This window comes from Felis catus, chromosome C1 (genome assembly GCF_018350175.1).
Source record: "Felis catus isolate Fca126 chromosome C1, F.catus_Fca126_mat1.0, whole genome shotgun sequence".
In the NCBI taxonomy this organism is placed as follows: Eukaryota; Metazoa; Chordata; class Mammalia; order Carnivora; family Felidae; genus Felis; species Felis catus.
In genome coordinates, this window is record NC_058375.1 from 10,016,684 (window position 1) to 10,036,619 (window position 19,936).

At 43.6% G+C, this 19,936-nt stretch overlaps 1 protein-coding gene and 1 long non-coding RNA gene across 4 annotated transcripts in view; one reads left to right on the forward strand and one right to left on the reverse strand.

Annotated features, from left to right (window-relative positions):
* Positions 1 to 19,936, forward strand: part of KAZN (kazrin, periplakin interacting protein) — a 1,126,623-nt gene that overhangs the window by 206,217 nt on the left and 900,470 nt on the right. The window lies entirely within an intron of this gene.
* Positions 1,902 to 19,214, reverse strand: LOC123379339. The gene is made up of 2 exons (XR_006583701.1): positions 19,020 to 19,214; positions 1,902 to 2,280 (listed from the first exon to the last, which is right to left on the reverse strand). It is a non-coding gene; the product is annotated as an uncharacterized LOC123379339 (long non-coding RNA).

Sequence of the window (19,936 nt, forward strand, 5' to 3'; positions counted from 1 at the left end):
ACTCAGAAAATATGATAGAGGCAATTGTTTGGGGATGAATTGTGTCTTCCCCCCAAAAAGATACGTTGAAGTCCTAAACTTCGGTACCTGCAGAAATACAGGCTTTGTGGACGTCCTCATTGCTCAGATAAAGTCGTCAGTCTGTATACCTGATGCAGTATGACTGTATCCTTGTAAGAAAAGGACAAGATGTACAGACTCACAGAGGGAAGGCCATGGGAAGATGGAAGCAAAGACTGGACTGATGTATTTCCAGGCCCAGGAACATCAAGGGCGGCTGTCGTCAGTAGCTAGCTTGCTCTTAGACATGGGACAGAGTCTCCCTCCGAGTCCCCTAGAAGGAACCAGCCCTGTGGACACTTTGGTTTTGAACCTTTAGCCCCCAGAACCGTGAGAGAATAGATTTCTGTTGTTTTAAGCCACCCAGTTGCAGTATTCTGTTATGGCAAGCCCTAAAAAAAAATGAATATGACAATTATCATAGAAAATGTGTATTTTTGCATTTTACAGGTTGACGTGGTTTAGTGATGGAGTGGCTTTGAGGTCAGGAGACTTGGCTGGCACTTATTAGCTCTTACACACTCTTGTGGCTCCCTACAGATTTTCTAACTAGCAGTTAACACAATTCGTAGTTTTATATGTGTCTCTATAATTATTTGACAGTCTGCATCCCCCACCAGATGTGAGCTGCATCCACGGCAAATAGATATTCAGTAAGTATTTGTTGAAAGACCTTGGGCAAGTCGCTTACAATTTCTGAAGCTCAGTTTTTCCGTTTGGACAAGAGAAATGTTAATGGTGCGTACTTCATTGGTCATCGTGAGGATTAAAGGAGATACTATAAGTGTAGTGGGATGCATAGTGTGACTCCTTTCCTGGATTCTTCTGTGGAAGCCTCAGTGGCACAGAGGGCTTTGGCCATATGTACCTGCTCTGAATCCTGGCTCAGCACATAGCCAGCTGGCATAACTTGCTTTGACAACCCCAGGTAATGATTTGTCATTAAGAGCTACAGTTGAAGTTTGACTCCCCCCTAGAGGAGTTTCCATGGTTTCTAAGACCTCATCACTAAACAGCCCTGAAGATACAGAAAGAACCTTCCTTGAAATCGCCATTAAGGCCATACTTGTCACCCTGGGAAAAGCTAATGGACAGAAACATATTGATGTGTTAACAGTTTGAGACCTTTCCCCTAAGAAAACCTTTTAGCTAGTGAGGGTTCATTCACCTTAATTAAAAATTATCCAATGGATACATCTCTCTCCATCACTCTGTGGACACTCACAGGATTTTTGTTGTTGTTGTTGTTTTTTAAGGAAATTAAATGAAAAAACTCATCCTCCTTCAAATAAATCCTTTGTTTGCTTTATTAAGCAGAAAAACGTGCTGGCTATTAGTTGTCAATTAAATGTGGGTGTTAATTAAACTGGCCATGTCCAAGCACTCCTAAGAATCAGTCTGTCACTTGGGGACCCATTGTTGAAGATGGCCCTGAATTGCAATACATTATCCACGACGTGGCCACTTAATACCTCCCTGGGACACAAGAAAGAAGACTTAAGATTGAGTTTGATATATAAATATTGCACGGCAATTTTTCCCCCAAATGAGAAGACATAACCTTAGGATGCCTTTTTTCTTTTTTTTTTTTAAGTAGGCTCATGCCCAACATGGGGCTTGAACTCATAACCCTGAGATCAAGGGTCACATGTTCTACTGAATGAGCCAGCCAGGCGCCCCCTTAGGATGCTTTAAATTGGGGGCACAGGTCGGATCCTGTTCTCTGTTTTTGTATGATCCATGAGCCAAGAGCCGTTTTCCATTTTTAAATGGTGCATAGTAATCAAAAGAACCATCCTAATTTCATGGCACATGAAAATGACACGAAATGGAAATTTCAGTGTACTTGAATAAAGTTTTATTGGTACACCGCCACAACCGTTCATTTACTTACTGTCTATGGCCCACCCTGCTTTAAATGATCCCTGAGACACTGAAGCTCCCCTTGATGTCACACGCACACACATACTCTGTCCCTTCACCCAGCATCTCTCTGATTGGGCTGCCTAGACTCCAAGCGTTCCATGTGTTTATCCCTTGGTGTGGGAAAACACCATTGCCGATGATGCCAACTCCTCTGTCTTCTCCTCAGCGAGTGAGCTGTAGTCTTGTGAGAAGTGAGCTTTATATACTGAGCTGATACTGGAGGCGTGTGGAGAATCCGCGTCTACCTTTCGGAGATGTGCTGACTTTCCCTCTCGCTTCTTACCCGGCGTGGTCCTGAAGGAGGAGAAAACGGGCATTGCCCCGTGGCAGTCCAGCAGGGGGGAGGAGGTGGGCATCAGGAGGTGCTGGCTGTGGGGAGATGAGTGTGAACACCCCTCCTTGTTGTCCTATGAGAAGGGCCAGGCCTGGGGTAGATTTCCCAGAGCGCCCTCCTGCACACCTGTCCTGAGACCCACGCCAACCCTTGACTGCATCCTGTGGACTCGATGGGGGGTGTACTCCAGGCGTGTGCTGAAAGGAAGCTCTGCCCAAAGGGTGATGACAGGATTGCAACTGGTGGCCAGTAACTTGATCTTCGGGCTAAGCCCGAGCCACCTGGGGAGGCAGGTGATGCGTGTTTTTGCCAGCCCCCCCCCCATACACCTCTGCTTGCCCATCCTAAGTGTGCCGCTTCTCTTTCCCTGGCCATCCTGAGGTTTCCCTGCCCCTCTCCAGACACGGGAGGTCCAGGCTAATCACCCTCACCCTTCTGTGTCCCCCTTACTGCTCCTAAGCTGGCCAGACACCCACGGCTTAGTCTCAGTCCTTCTGTGCACATAGCATTTTCTCATATCAATTTGATGTGACTCTGTGGCTATAAATAACCTTGATGGATGGGATAGAATACATTTTACTATAAAACAAATGCGGAAGGCAGCGTACTTTAGAAATGAAGTGAGTGTGTTCTTGTTACTTGCCAGCTGTATGTCTTTGACAAGTTTACTAATGTCTGTGAGCCTCGGTTGTCTCTTCTAAAAAATGGGATGATGAATTGGGGTCCCTGGGTGGCTCAGTCAGTTAATAGGCCGACTTCGGTTCAGGTCATGATCTCCCAGTCCGTGGGTTCGAGCCCCGTGTTGGGCTCTGTGCTGACAGCTCAGAGCCTGGAGCCTGCTTCGGATTCTGTCTCCCTTTCTCTCTGCCCCTCCCCCACTCACGCTCTGTCTCTCCCTCTCAAAAATAAATAAACGTTAAAAAAAAGTTTAAAAAAGTGGGATGATGAACGACATCTGATAGAACAGCTTTGAAGACGAAATGATTGGTGTCACTGCCTAGCACAGAGACTGGCTTAGAGTTAGTGGGTCTGGAATTGGGATCTGGTAATAGTAAGAGCTTTTCTATCCATTTGTCTTGGGGAATGGGGTATCTGAGCACCTTAGGAAGTTTATAGGAGCCATCTCTGCCCTTCCCTGGGAATCTGTGCATGTATCAATACGTGTATTGGTCGTTAGCTTCTAAGACCTTCCCTTGAGCCCAGTGTGATTGAAATGGCAATTGTACATTGGACCACCGACCAATAGCATTGCTGAGACGGACGTTGGCCCAGATGTTTTCAGCACTGTTCCTTCTTTTTCCATAGCTTTATGAAATCATGCAAGTTTTCCACACTTCCTTCCACTGAGTCAGTATTTATTAATCATTCATTGTGTGTCAGGCATTGTCCTAGGACCTGTGAGCCAAACAGATAAGGTCTGTTCTGTGATCCAGTTGGAAGCAGACAGACACTAATCAAGCAATTTACATTTTTAAAGACCCATCTGGCTTCAGTGAGAAGGCATGGAAGGCAATCATGGAGGCAGGAGACCCCTGAGAGGGTCACGTCAGGGAACGAGATGATGGTGAGTCAGACAGGAGCTATGTGGCAGGAGAGACAGAAGTGGGCAAGTCAGAGAATGGTCAGAAGGAAAAATCAAGAAGACCAGGTCGGGGGGTTGGTATGGAAAGGGAGGGGGTCAGGAGGGACCCTCTGGTTTCTTAGCTTGTGCCCTTGATAGGGGGGCATTGAGGGGGAGGAACTCCAGAAGGCCAGGTTGTGGGCAGAAGATAGGAGTACAGTTTGGACCCCCACGTGTTGTGCTGGGCAGATGGTAGATATTTGGCACATTCAATCTGACCCTATATGATGAAAGACTGCCTCCCCAAATCTCCTTGCCCACTATGTGCTCCTATGCATGTGTTACACTCATCCTTGGGGTGCTGAACACATCATGAAACAAGAACAGTCATCACCAGCTCTGTGGCAGCACATGACGGAGGGATTGGCTCTCGGGGAACAAGTAAATTTGATCCCGATAAGAAAAGAGAGGTTTTCTAGAGCCTCTGAGATGATTCTTGGGTTCCTCCATTTAATGATTTCCAGTACTCCGACTACACTGTCCTTTCCTCTTGCAAAAAGTCACACTGAATGCCCTGGAGTTTCCCCTCATGTTAGAACAAATCCATTCATCTCTGGGGACTACAGCTATATTATTTTGCTCTCACTGTAATTAAGTAATTCTTAGAAAATTAGACTATGGGTTTTGTTTTTTTTTTAATTTTTTTTTCAACGTTTATTCATTTTTGGGACAGAGAGAGACAGAGCATGAATGGGCGAGGGGCAGAGAGAGAGGGAGACACAGAATCGGAAACAGGCTCCAGGCTCCGAGCCTTCAGCCCAGAGCCTGACGCAGGGCTCGAACTCACGGACCGCGAGATCGTGACCTGGCCGAAGTCGGACGCCCAACCGACTGCGCCACCCAGGCGCCCCTATGGGTTTTTTTTTTAGCATATTTTTGGTCATTTTTCTTGGAGATATAATTAGCATACAATAAATTAATCAGTGTTCAGGTACAATTCAATGACTTTTGGCAATGTTTATAGTCTTGTAACCACCACCACCATTGTGATCTAGAACATCCCATCACCCCAAAGAGTTTTCTCGTGCTCCTTTACAGTCAGTCCCTCTCATGACTCCCTGATCACTGACAACAACTGACCTTCTTTCCATCACTAGGGTTTTGCCTGTTCTAGAATTTTATGTAATTGAAATTACTCTGGACGAAAGCTTTTATGTCTCATTTCTTTCACTCGGTACAGTCGGTTATATAACAATTTGCAACTGATGGACATAGGAATTCTTTCCAGTTTTAGGCAATTATGAATAAAGCCACTGCTGATATCCACATACAGATCTTTATGTGGAATTTCATTTCTCTTAAATGAGTATGTAGGGGTAGGGTTAGGGGCTCATAGGGTAAATGTGTGCATAACTTTATAAGAAACTACCAACTTATTTTCCAAATGGCTGTGGCGCTTTGCATTTTCCCTCAGCAACATATAAGGATTTCAGTTTTGTTCATGTCTTCTTTAATACTTTTAAATTATGGCCATTCTATAGAATCTGAAGTGATTTCTCTTAGTGGTTTTAATATGTATTTTCCTAATGATTGTCAACATTGAGAATATTTTTATATGCTTGTTTGCTATCTTATATATCCTTTGGTGAAGTGTCTGTTCAAATCTTTTGACCATTTTTAATTTTTTATTTGTAACTCCATGTAATTGAATTTTAAGAGGTCTTCATATATTTTGGATACAAATCCTTTGAAATATGTTTTACAAATGTTTTCTCCAAGTCTGTGACTTGCTTTTTCATTTCTTTACCGGCATCATTTTTAGGTTTTTAGGCTGTGTTATAGTCCTGAATATGGTCTATCTTGGCAAATATTTGCTGCACACTTGAAAGAATTTGTATCCTGGGTGCCTGGGTGGCTCAGTCAGTTGAGCATCTAACTCTTGATTTTGGCGCAGGTCATGATCTCACCATTCATGAGTTTTAGCCCTACATCGGGCTCTGCACTGACAGCATAGAGCCTGCATGGTATGCTCTCTCTCTCTTTCTCTCTCTCTGTCTCTCAAAAAAAATAAACAAACCTATGTTTCTATCTATCTATCTACCTAGATATCTATATCCAGGTAGATATCTAGATAGATAGATAGAAATATAGGTTTATTTATTATACACACACACACACACACACACACACACACACACACAAACATACACACGCATACACAAAAGTTTGTATCCTGCCATTATTGGGTGGAATGATCTGTAAATGCCATTTGCAGTAAGTTGGTTGAGAGTGTTGTTCATGTTTTTCACCCTTACTGATTATTTGTATGCCTTTTGTATCAGTTGTTGAAAGAGGGATGTTGGAGTCTCTAACTATAACTTGGGATTCATTTCTTTTAGTTCCACCATTTACTGCTCCATCTACTTTGATGTTCTGTTATTAGGTCTATACCATCTAGTATCTTTTTGTCCTCATGGTGAAGTGGCCCCTTTATTATTATGAAATGTCCTTCCTTGCCCATGGTAGTATTCCTTGTCCTGAAACTGACTTGGAGATTAATATCACCAGTCCAGCTTTCTTTTGATTAGTGCTTGCATGCTATATCATTTTCTACCCTTTAACTTTTCATTTTTCTGTCTTTAAAATGTGATTTTTAGTTGTTAGAATATAGTTGGGTCTTCCTCTTTTAGCCAGCTTGACGATCTCTGTCTCTTAATTGTGGTGGCTAGAACAATTTTAGTTAATGTAAATATTGATATGGTTGTATTTAAATATACCATCTTGCTACTCATATCTAACCTTCATTCATTTTACATTTTTTTCCTAATTTCTTTTGGATTATTTCTATATGGTTCAACTCTATCTTCATTTTAACTTCTTAGCTATTCATTATTGTCCTGTAATGTATAAAAATAATGTAGGAAAAAAGCATAAAAATTGTGACCTTAAGGATTATAATATGTACCTTCAGTTTATCATGGTGTCCTTTCCAATAATATAAAGACATAAGAACTTTGCAGCAATATATTTGCATTTCTTCCCATCTATGATTTGTGCTATTTTTATCATTCATTTTACTTTACATGTGGTCTAAACCTCACAACACATTATTGTTATTTATGCTTTAAATGATTATCTTTTTTTGAAAAATTTTAAATATTTATTTATTTTTGAGAGAGAGAGACAGAGAGACACAGAGCACGAGCGGGATAAGGGCATAGAGAGAGGGAGGCACAGAATCTGAAGCAGGCTGTAGGCTCTGAGCTGTCAGCAGAGCCTGACGCGAGACTCGAACTCATGAACCGTGAGATCATGACCCGAGCCAAAGTCAGATGCTCAACCCACTGAGCCACCCAGGTGCCCCTAAATGATTATCTTTTAAAAAGATTTATAGAAGTGAGAAAAATGCTTTCTATATTTACCTCCATATTTACTGCTTCTGATGCTCTTTATTCTTTGTGTAGATCCAAATTTCCATCTAGTCTTATTTACTTTCTGGCTGAAATATTTTCTAAATACTTCTCATTATGCTGCCACAGTGGTGACAGATTCTCTCAGCATTTAGTTTTTTGAAAGAAAAAAGAAAACTTTCCCACTATTATGTTTATAAAGATATTTTGGTTTTTCTCTGGAATTCTTAGCTTAGGGGTATTTTTTCTTTGTATTTTAAAGTTATCACCACATGATCTTTTAGCTTGCATAGTTTATGATAAGAATTTTGTTGCATTGTTATCTTTGGTCCTCTATACATGTGTCTTTTTTCTCTGGCTAGTTTGACGTTTTGTCTTGTTCACTAGTTTTCTGTAATTTTGATATTATGTGCTTTGGTGTGTTGTTATTCATGTATTTCTTGATATGCGGTTGGTTGAGCTACTTGGATCTGTGGATTTATAGTTTTCATCAGAAATGAACAAAAAAGGGGCGCCTGGGTAGCTCAGTTGGTTAAGCGTCTGACTTTGGCTCAGGTCATGATCTCACAGTTCGTGAGTTTGAGCCCCGTGTCAGGCTCTGTGCTGACAGCTCAGAGCCTGGAGCCTGTTTCAGATTATGTGTCTCCTTCTCTCTCTGCCCCTCCCCTGCTTGTGCTCTCTGTCTCTAAAATAAATAAACATTAAAAAATTTTAAAAAACATAAATGAACAAAATGGCCATTATTTCTTTAAAGATTTACCACTCCTTTTCTGGGACTCCAGTTGCATGTATGACAGGCCACTATGTATTGTCTGACAACTCACTGAAGCACTGTCCATTGTTTTGTCAATGTTGTTTCCTTTTGGACAGTTTCTATGGCTGTGTTTTCAAGTTCACTAATCTTTTCTTCTGCAGTGTCTAATCTGCTGTTAATCCTATGTAGTATATTTTTCATCTCTGATACTGTATTTTTCATCTCTAGAAGTTTAATCTGTTTTTATAGTTTACATTTCTCATGTTTTCATCTGCCTTTTTAGGACATATGGAATATATTTATAGTAGCAATTTTATTGTGTCTGTTTATTCCATCATCTCTGTCATTTCTGGATCTGTTTAGATTGAGTTTTCTTCTGTTGTGGGTAGTTATTTCCCAATTTGTTTTTATTCCTCAAAATTTTCTTATTGGATTCTGATGTTGTGAATATTACATTGTTGAGTGCTAGATTCTTGTATTCTATATTGATTGCAGTTCCTTCATTTTTGTTGGGTATTGTCTTGGAACACATTCAAGTTACTGAAATAAGTTTGATTCTTTTGATATTGGATTTTTTTGAGAGAGATAGTAAGTTGGGGAAGAGGGGAAAAGAGAGAGGGAGAATCTTAAGCAGGCTCCATGCTCAGCACAGAGCCTGACATGGCGCTCGATCTCACAGCCATGAGATCATAACCTGAGCCAAAATCAAGAGTCTGATGCTTAACCAATTGAGCTAGCCAGGAATGCTAGATTGGCTTTTAACCTAAGTTAGGGTTGATCCCAAGCAACCTTTAATTGAGGGCTAATTTGCCCCTATTGCTAAGGCAACACCTAGTCAAGAATTCTGTCTACTGCCCCATGTTTCCACACTGGCTTATGGAAACATGAATTATTCTCAGCTCTGTATAAGCACAATCTACTCTTTATCTACCCTTCTTTCCTGGCCTCAAGTAGTTTCTTCCCAAATGTGCACAGGTTGAGAATCAGCCAAAGATTTGAGGGATCCCTCTACAAATTTTTAGAGCTCTGTGCCTCTATAGGTCCCTCCTCTTTCGTATTTTGTGATGCAAATCCCGGGTACCTTGACCTCCCCAAGGAGGACCACTCTGTTTCTTCAGCTCAGTAGGACCACTAGGCCCTTTTGGTTCCCTCCCAGTGGACTCTGGTCTGGAAACTCTCTCCAGGAAGGAAGCTGAAGAAATTGTGGCACCCGCTTTGTTTGCGTGTGTGTGTCTCTCTCTTTTTTTTATTTGAGAGAGAGCAAGTGAGAAAGTGGGGGAGAGGGACAGAGGAATAGAGAATGAGAGAGAGAGAGAGAGAGAGAGAGAGAGAGAGAGAGAGAGAGAGAGAGAAAGGGAGAATCTTAAGCAGGGTTCACCCTCAACATGGAGCCTGGTGTAGGACTCGATCCTACAACCCTGGCTGGGATCATGACCTAAGCCAAAACCAAAATTTAGACGCTCCAGTGACTGAGCCACCAAGGTGCCCCCATTTCTCTTCTTTGAGGTAATTTTCCTGTGCTGTTTGTTGTCCAGTGTCTGAAAAGCATTAACATACATTCACATATTTATTCAGTTTTTAGTCACCAGGGAGGGAGATAAATTTTGCCTTGGGTACTCCATCATAGCCAAGAGTACAAGTCATGTCTATTAGTTTATTTGCATATATCTATATAGCTACAGGTAAAAGACATCAATTATTATATAATCTACTATAACATTTTTAAAAATGTCAAAACATTTTGTTAATGTCAACATTTTGCTAATGTCAAACTCATAGCTATTTTTCTGTGTCAGCAGTTTTTAACTTTTGAGGTGTTATGGATTCATTAGAGAATCCACAAACCCCCTCCTCTGGAAAATGCACATGGTCATACATACACATTAACATGCAAATTAAAAAATGCTAAAATAATCCCTGCTTCTTCCCCGTGGAACTTGGAGGACTATCTAGGCTCCAGGTGGAAACTCCTCTAATTAATATTGCTTTGTTTGTTACTTTGGTGATCAAAAAAAATTATAATTTTTTCCCTGCTTTACCTTGCTGGGCTATTGTGAAAGCTTACACTGACAATGTCAAAATATTTTAAAAGAGTTGTGGAAACATACTATATTTTTTGTAATGATTATTGTTACTATGGTTACCATCATTATCATTTATAATAATGGCTTTTAGGTAGTTTTTATTTTTTTATTTCTTTTAAGTTTATTTTATTTTGAGATAGAGAGAGAGGGAACATGAACAGGGGAGGGGCAGATGGAGAGAGAACCCCAAGCAGGCTCTGCACCATCAGCGTAAAACCTGACGCAGGGCTTGAACTCATGAACTGTGAGATCATGACTTGAGCTGAAACCAAGAGTCAGACACTTAACCCACTGAGCCACTCAGGTGCTTCTGTTAGGTGGCTTTTAAAACAGTAGTAGTTAATTCTTGTAATAGTACAATTTTTCCTTAACTTTATGGTAAATTTGTACACACACACACACACATAAATGTATACACACATATGTAAGTATACACGTATTTTATTTTATTTTATTTAAGTTTATTTTGACAAAGAGGGAGAGAAAGCTGGGGAAGGGCAGAGAGAAAGGGAGAGAGAGAATCCCAAGCAGACCCTACACTGTTAGCACGGAGCCTGACACGGGCCTCGATTTCACAAACTGTGAGATCATAACCTGAGCTGAAATCAAGAGTCAGGTGCTTATCCAACTGAGCTACTCGGGTGCTGCATATTTTTAAAAAGGATTTATAACAGGGTCGCCTGGATGGCTCAGTTGGCAGAGCGTCTGACATCAGCTCAGGTCATGATCTCACGGTTTATGGGTTCGAGCCCCGCCTCAGGCCCTGCGCTGACAGCTGAGAGCCTGTTGCCTGCTTTGGATTCTGTGTCTCCCTGTCTCTGCCTCTCCCCTGCTCATGCGCTGTCTCAAAAATAAATAAACATAAAAAAAAGGATATATAACAGTAAAACCACCTACTCATACTGAAAACACGATTCTTGTCCTAGTCCCCTGTTTTCTCCCTTAACTTTGTATCTCCTGGTTGAGTAGTTGTCCAACACATTTGTACAGTTTTTGCATCGATTTACAAGTTAAGTGTTGTGTAATGTACTTTGTAAAATTCGTTTTTCTGTGCTATTAAAATCAATGAAGATGCAATTTATGGGATAACCTATTTCAGGTGTCTCTCTGAACTAGTTACGTTTTGTAATTTGGTGTTGGCTACGCGTGTTCTTTGATGTGCAAGAACTCCCCTGCCTTTCAGACTGGCCCTGTGCCCCCTTTTCTTGCCTTCTCACCCTCTGCCAGCAGGACAGAAACCATGATGGCACCTGCCCCCCCACCCCCGCCCTCCGTGCCGTGTGCGTCTCCACGTGCCATCTCCCTCTGACCCACTTCTGCATCGTCTCCTTTGCCACCTGTTCCTGTGTCCCCATTCCATTCAGAATTCTCTTCAAGTGGCCAAATCCCTCCATCTTTCAAATGCATTTCAGGGCCACCTCCTTTAGGAAGGCTTCATGGCCGAACGGACTCATGACAACTTCCCCTCTTCAGTGCTGAACCAAGAACTTCTGCATTGGCCTATTCCTCCTCCTCCTCCTCCTCCTCCTCCTCCTCCTCCTCCTCCTCCTCCTCCTCTTCTTCTTCTTCTTCTTCTTCTTTTTAATACAATTTATTGTCACATTGGTTTCCATACAACACCCAGTACTCATCCCAACAAGCGCCCTCCTCCCTGCCCATCCGCCACTTTCCCTTCTCCCCCACCCCACATCCACCCTCAGTTTGTTCTCTGTATTCAAGAGTCCCTTATGGTTTGCCTCCCTCCCTCTCTGTGTGTAACCTTTTTTTCTTTCCCCTTCCCCTCCCCCATGGTCTTCTGTTAAGTTTCTCAAGAGCCACATATGAGTGAAAACGTATGGTATCTGTCTTTCTCTGACTGACTTATTTCACTCAGCATAGTACCTTCCAGTTCCAGCCATGTTGCTGCAAATGGCATGTTTTCATTCTTTCTCATTGCCACATAGTATTCCATCGTGTATGTAAACCACATCTTCTTTATCCATTCGTCAGTTGATGGACATTTAGGCTCTTTCCATAATTTGGCTATTGTTGAAAAATGCTGCTATAAACATTGGGGTACAAGTGCCCCCATGTGTCAGCACTCCTATACCCCTTGGGTAAATTCCTAGCAGTGCTATTGCTGGGTCATAGGGTAGTTCTATTTTTAATTTTTTGAGGAACCTCCACACTGTTTTCCAGAGAGGCTTTACCAGTTTGCATTCCCACCAACAGTGCAAGAGGGTTCCCATTTCTCCACATCCTCACCAGCATCTATCGTCTCCTGATTTGTTCATTTTAGCCACTCTGACCGGCATGAGGTGGTATCTCAGTGTGGCTCTGATTTGTAGTTCCCTGATGAGGAGTGACGTGGAGCATCTTTTCATGTGTCTGTTGGCCTATTCCTGTTCTAATGCCAGAAGTCTGAAATCTGTGGGTGGAAGAGACTGTGAACCCTTCACGTGTAGGCTCTGTGCTATCTCTCTTAGAGACCCCTCCAGCAATGTGCTTCCTTCCTAGGAGACACTAAATGCTTCTGAATTCAATTCATTGCAACTAATTCTTTCCCTCTCTGCCTGATAGGACAGACAAAGAAACTGCCCTGTCCTTTCTTCCTGAGACCTTTGAATAACTGCCTGGGAAAAATCCAGAGACAATTGGGACATCCTGAAACACTGTTGGTGAAAATGGAAATCAGTTGAACTGTTTTGTAGGGCAGTTTGGTAGACTGTATTAAGATTGCAAATAGCCATCCTGCCAATCCCCCACCTGGGTACCTGTCCTGAGGACGTGGTGCATCCAGGTGAGTCAAAAATTCAAGGACAAGGATTTTGTCTGATGTATTGCTTGTAATTGTAAAAAAAAACTAGGAGAGGGGTAAGTGATAACTAAATGTCTAGCAATACGTAAATGTTTAAATTAACTACAGGTACCCAATACAGTAGACTATGTTTCAGAGGTTTAAAAAACCCCAATAGATCCTTATACACCGACGCAGTAACAAATTTTCCAGAACGTACTGTTGGATTATAAGAACATTGAGAAATCATATGACTAGTCCATACCATTTATAGTTTAAGAGCAAAGCCCACAAAATCTGGACATTTCTGTGTATTTGTATTTATGGGATCTTAATATTTTCTTCCAGTAGAACCGAATGTCACATGGGCACGAGGTTCTAGACAAGTCAGTGAGCCGGGTGACAATTGGATGCAGGCGAAATTTATTTCTGAAATCCCTTGGGAAGGGGCTACTTTGGAGGCAGACAGTTCCTCTTTACTGAGTCAGATGCAGCTCAGTATTGTTTCCCATCGTGTTGGAGAAGATTACTGTCGCTTGGGGCGGTTTCACCCGAGCTGAGGATGGCAGCTTGCTTCGGTCGCGGGGCCACACCGTTCAAGCAAAAATTAATTTGTATCTTTAAGATGCTCACACCATGACAGGCTCTCCAAAGCTGAGACCAAACAGCATTTCCCAGCAGGAACATCAACACATTTAGGTCAGGACAGATGATTTAGGTCAGGACAGCGGGCTCCAGGGTCTGAGCTGTCAGCACAGAGCCCGACGCGGGGCTCGAACTCACAAACCGCGAGATCGTGACCTGAGCCGAAGTCGGACGCTTAACCGACTGAGCCACCCAGGTGTCCTCGCCTACTCTATATAAATAGGATCTTTTAAGATTACTTTTCCTTTCTGAGCCTGTATAGTTGAATTTCTATAAGTTATATGCTCAAGGGGTGCTCTCCTACTATTTGAGTTATCTAATAGCTGTATAGCAAAGCGTCTAAAACATTGTGGCCTATGAAAATCCCATTTTATTATGCTCACGGAGTCTATAGATCAAGAGTCTAGACTGATTGCTTCTGCTTTACAGTATCTGGGGCTTCAGGTCAGAAGTCTTGCAAGGCTGTGGTGGATTCAGTGGCTGGAGGCTGGGGTCATCTGGAAGCGTCTTCATTGACATATTTGGCTCCTGGGCTCTGAGAATAGCTCAAAGGCTGGGTTTCAGTGGGCTGGAGCCCATCTGAAGGGGCTGAAGCATGTACACATGGCCTTGCAGGGGAGGAAAAGCCCTTTTCCCTCTACCCTCCTAGGTTCATTGGCTGAGGGCCCTGCAGACTCAACTTACAAAACACAGGTTAAGGAGAGAAAAACAAATGAACACACGCAGTGAGCATACACATGGGAGAAACTCAGCGGTTAGTAATTCAAAGGGACAGTTAGATGAGCTTGGGACTTACAGAGCATCTTAATGTAAGACAGTGCATTAGAGCAGTGACAAGATGAAGGAAAAAAGTTTTTAGGCTCTCAGGGGTGGCAGACTGGGGGTAGGTAGATATGTGGGGGGAAAGTAGTGAAAGATAAGGGCTATTTCAGTAATGTTAGAGTTGTCTTTGGGGATTAAGAGTCTCAGCCTGTTGTTTTTGCAAATGGAGGGGAAAGCTGAGAGCGTGTGTGTGAGTGCGTGTGTGTGTGTGTGTGTGTGTGTGTGTGTGTGTGTGCGCGCCTGTTGTTTCGCAGTTGTCTTCAAAGTGGCATATTCTGGGGTGGCATATTCTGACCCATAGCTTGTTCTCGTGGGTTTGGGTTCCTCGCAACATGGCAGCCTCACCTAGTTACATGGTGGCTTTAGGGTTCCAAGGGTGAGTGTTCCAGCTAACAAACAGAAGCCTCACAGTCCCTTGTGACCTAGTCTTGAAAGTTACACAGCAGAAGTCACACACACTTTATCATCTAAGCCGTGAGAATCCACCCGGCGCACAGACACCTGACCTGTTCATGGCAAGAGTATCCAAAGAATTTAGAGCCATGTTTTGAAACTGCCACACCTCCGGTGCATAGGAGAGCATTCTAAAAGGGCCCACGTCGATCTGTTAAGGTGAATCTATAAGATTATCTTATGCACTAAAAATGCTGCCATATTGGCAATTGTACATGACTCAATCCAGTGGTAGTGGTGGTTATCTCTGGTAGAGAAGAGTGGGTTGGGGAGACAGTAATTCAGGATAAGCTTCGCTTTATCTGTGTTGTTCAGGTATTCTTTATAATGATAATAAATCCACACATTATTCATATAACTTTTTTAAGGGGATGAGGTTTGGCCATCACAGAAATAGCCTACAATAATGGAATAGGAGAGAAGTAGGCAACTTTGACCTGCTGTTAGCGGCATAAATGTAAACATTGTTCTGGATGCACAAGGAAGTGTCGGAAAACACTGCCTTCTGAATTTGATGCAACAGCTAATTCTTGAGCACAGTTGTTGAGTTGAGCGGTGGGCTGGGTGCTCTGGAGGGTCCACCTGTGGTTAGGAAGAGGTGCTTAACTCGCTTGGAAAGGACAATGCGAGTAATCAGAAGAGCTAACATCTATTGAGCATTTGCTGCATGTGGGCACTGGTTTGTGTTCTTAAGTTATTTCTCAGAACAGCCCTCAGAATATAGGGGAGGGCATGTGAACTCCAGGTGACCTGGGAAGACTTTGAGAAGGAGGTAGGATTTAAGCTGAAATATATGAGCCGAGGTCATATGTTCTGGAGGTTCTGGAGGTCGTCACCATTGCCGGGGGGGGTTTGTTCGAAACATGACCTCAGACCTTCTGGAATGGAAGCAGGTGCATCTGCATTTGTAAACAGGGAATCTGGTATGTAGCGAACATGACCTCCCTCTACCTCAGAAACTCACCTGGAGTTTTTAGAAACACTGATTCCCAGGCTCCTGTCATGGGGATTGAGATTCAGTAGTCTACGGCAGGAATCTGTGTCTTTACTAAAAGTCTCAGGTGACGCTTCTACTGATGAGGTTTTGGAGTGGTGGGGGTATGGAGCTGATGGCCAAGAAAGAATTCTTGAGACGTCTTTGGGGCAAAAAGGTAATTTTATGAAGGCACAGGGACAGAACCCATGGGCAGAAAGAGCTGCACTGGAGTTGTGAGGATGACTGGTTATATTCTATGGAGTTGGGGACGGAAAGGCGAAGGGAGGTTTCCAAAAGGACTTTCGTGTGCTACAGAGGACTCAGAAGATACTGGAGGCCTAGCTGTTGTCAAGCTAAGGTTGTTTTCCCTGTGGTAAGGCATTAGCATTAAGACAGTAAGGAGTTACAGGGGCGCCTGGGTGGCTCCGTCAGTTGTGTCTGACCTCTGCTCAGGTCATGATCTCGTGCCTCATGGATTCAAGTGCAGCATTGAGCTGTGTGCTGACAGCTCAGAGCCTAGAGCCTGCTTCAAATTCTGTGTCTCCTGCTCTCTCTGCCCTTCCCTGCTCGCACTCTGTCTCTCTCTCAAAAATAAACATGAAAAAGATTTTTTTAATAAAAAAAAATAATAAAAGAGTGGTGAGTTACTGGACAAATGTTATGCAGTAAAACCTTGGTTTGCAAGCATAACTGGTTCCGGAAACATGCTTGTAATCAAAAGCACTTGTATATCAAAGGGAATTTCCCCATAAGAAATAATGAAACTCAGATGATTCATTCTACAACCCCCCCAAATTCATATAAAAATGATTGCAATACTGTAATATAATACAAAATAATAAAGAAAATACAAAATATAAAGACAAACAAATTAACCTGCACTTGCCTTTGAAAAGCTTCACAGATGGTGTGAGGGAGACAAGAGAGAGGAGGGTGATTGTGTGGGACGACTTTCACTAACGGAATCACTGTTATCTGTTGGCTCAATGGAATCTTTCTCTGCATGGGGGCCACCGTATACGCTCGCACAGATGTTGACTACAGGGCAGTGTTAATAAACTCTTGTCATATGCTGTATTTAATGCAACTGGCAACAAGGCAGCAGAGAAACGGGTCTATATCCGCAGGCAGCCTGACCTAGAATGAAGCAGAGCATCCCTAAGCTCACTCTTGTCTGGAAAAGCGAAGGACTGTCCAAAGGAGCTTGGAAGTGACAAGAAATACAGTAGTGGGAGTTGTGGGCACCTTCCAGTGTTCTGAAAAATCATTGATTTCTGTCAAACACGGCAGCCTGAGACCAAGCATCTGAGCATGGGAGACGATTACCCATAATCCCGCAGTGAGAGAAAGAGAGAGAGAGAGAGGGGAGAGAGAGGGAGGGAGAAGGATCCTTGGCTCAGTTGTGATCATGTGACGTTCAGCATCACGTAGTACTTGTATTGCAAGGTATCATTCCTTTATCAAGCGAAAATTTATTAGAAATGTTTGCTCATCTTGTGGACGACTCCCTGAACAAGTTACTCGCAGCCCAAGGTTTTGCTATTCTATTTGCTTCAAGTATTTGCCAACGGGCTGCAGGTCATAAATGTAATCTTAGCTACCATTTCCTTCTTGGCTTTGTTGCCCACATCACTATGGAGGGGCTGGTGGTGTTGGGGCTCCAGGAAACTGAGTCTATAGGTTTTAGAGATCAGCCTATTGATAAGATTGTATTTTTCTTATCATTTACCAAGACATTTATAAACTCATGAAGACTCGGGTCTCACATGACTGTGATTCTATCAGTTAACCATTTGTTTTCCGCTTTCCTTTGTTCTTGGGCAGCCAGGAGCCCTGAGGAAATGTCGCACATATCCCACCTGGCGGGGAGAGGGGGTTTGCCAGGTGTCAGCTTGCCTTATGCCCCCTCATCGCTTATGATCAGGCAAACTGCCATTGTAGAGAACCTTTAGAGATGAAGGGGAAGAGGGTTTCTGTTGGGGGACCTTTGTGAAGGCGGGTGTAGACGGACTGGAGTCTGCAGCGAGTGCTGTAAGAGCGTAGACTGGAAAGAGACACTGGAGGGGGAACCTAGTTAGACTAATTCAGTTGTCAAAGTGAGAAGTAACACTGGCCTCAGGCTCCTTCTAGCCTAGGGCAGATACCACCACCAAGTGAAGAGACCCTTGAGTACCACAGCTTCCCTTTCCCTGTTTCCTGCTGCCTGGAATGCTAGCGTGATGGCTGGAGCTCCAGTAGCCCATCTAGGACCATAGGGTGAACTTGAAAATCACAGTTGTATAGTAGGATGATGAAGGTAAGAGACACAAGGGAAATTTGACTTCTCTGATTCAAAGGATTTCTACTTAGCTGAAAAACACTGATATTGTGCAGGGGCGCCTGGGTGGCTCAGTCGGTTAAGCAGCCGACTTCAGCTCAGGTCATGATCTTGCGGTCTGTGAGTTGGAGCCCCGCGTCGGGCTCTGTGCTGACAGCTCAGAGCCTGGAGCCTGTTTCAGATTCTGTGTCTCCCTCTCTCTCTCTGACCCTCCCCTGTTCATGCTCTCTCTCTCTCTCTCTCTCTCTCTCTCTCTCTCTCTGTCTCAAAAATAAATAAACGTTAAAAAAAAATTAAAAAAAACACTGATATTGTGCAGACAGTGATAGGAGCAAGCAACAGCTCCCATTATAAAATAATGTGTGTGTGTGTGTGTGTGTGTGTGTGTGTGTGTGTGTGTGTGTTGACCCAGAGGGAACCCTTTCCAGTGAGGATCTGATTTGTTTTCTGTTTGAAGCTGGATCATGGGATGCCTCACTGCCTCTCATATTCAGTCATTTGGCTGAATCTGGCCCTCAGATGTGTTTATCTTGGCCAGCAGTCTGTATTAATATCCAGAAAAGTTCAGTTAAGCTGTTTGAAGCCATTAGTAAATTCAGGCAGAGCAGTTACATCAGTTCCTCAGATGACAATCCTCTTGGACACAACCGTACTGTCTTTAGAAAAATGGTCTGGCATCGGGGTGACAGCAGCAGCCGCAACAATAAAAATAATGGCAACCAGCACTTATGGAAACGGGCCAAGGCATTGGTACTGTCTCATTTAATCCTCCCCCGATTTTACAAGTTGGATTTTTTTCTTATTCTCGCTACAGACGAGGAGACGGAGACCCAAGGTGTCCACTTACCCAAGGCCCCGCAGCCAGCAGAGGACTAGAGCTATCCCACCCCGGCCGTCTTACCTGAGGCTGTTGTGTCCCCTCTGCCTCTTCGGGTAGCACGGCGTCTTAGCACCCACAGGTGCAGACCCGGTCTGCTCTGTAGCTACGAGGGTGTGGGGTGTGGCTAGCTGGAAGATCCATGCTCTTTGCAACCTCCTTCCAAACAAAACCAGCCTTTTTTACTCCATGTTCAAGTTAAGTAGGTGATTAAGTGGGTTTTATTTTGCCAGTGGTTAATGAGAGTTGAATTAACCCTCGCAGTTATAGTGGGTTCCTTTGATGCTGGGCCTCCCTTTGCAATAGAAGGCAAACAGCAGTGACAATTGCGACATTATGTAAATGACCATGACCGCAAGGAAACGGGTTGCTGTGGGCAACCAGGGAGTTTGAGAAACTGGCTGTATTCTCCACGTGCTTCTGCTTCCGTCTGGCTTCCCTTCAAAATGCCCTGCAGCCTGGGCTACCCAGATGTATTACCCTTTTTCTCTCCTTTACCTGATTTTCTCCTGCTTCACTGCTCTAGGGTTGGGGCCATTTGGCCTCCCCTCTTGGGAGACTGTACCTTTTAAGTTCTTAACAAACATCTCATGCATTCTGGACACTGCTGAGCCTCCCTGGGGCTCCCAGCTGCCTCATTACCCAAGGCCTGTCTTTGATTTACTTCAATTTATAGTCTCATGTACATACCTTCTGCTTCTACTCCCTCTGGAGGATGCCTGCGGGTGCTGTGGAGGGGGCGGCGAGCAGGGTTTATAAAGTATTGCGTGCTGGGTAGCCATGCCACACACAGAGAATTCCAAGGGCCGGGGAGAAACCACATCTTGCCCGTTAGCCCTCCGTGGAGGGCACTTACCATCTTTAACTGAGGCTCAGGGTTTGGGGCCTGGGCTCAGCTTTGGGGGAGAGAGGAGGCCTCAGCCTTTCTTGGGATTTGATTG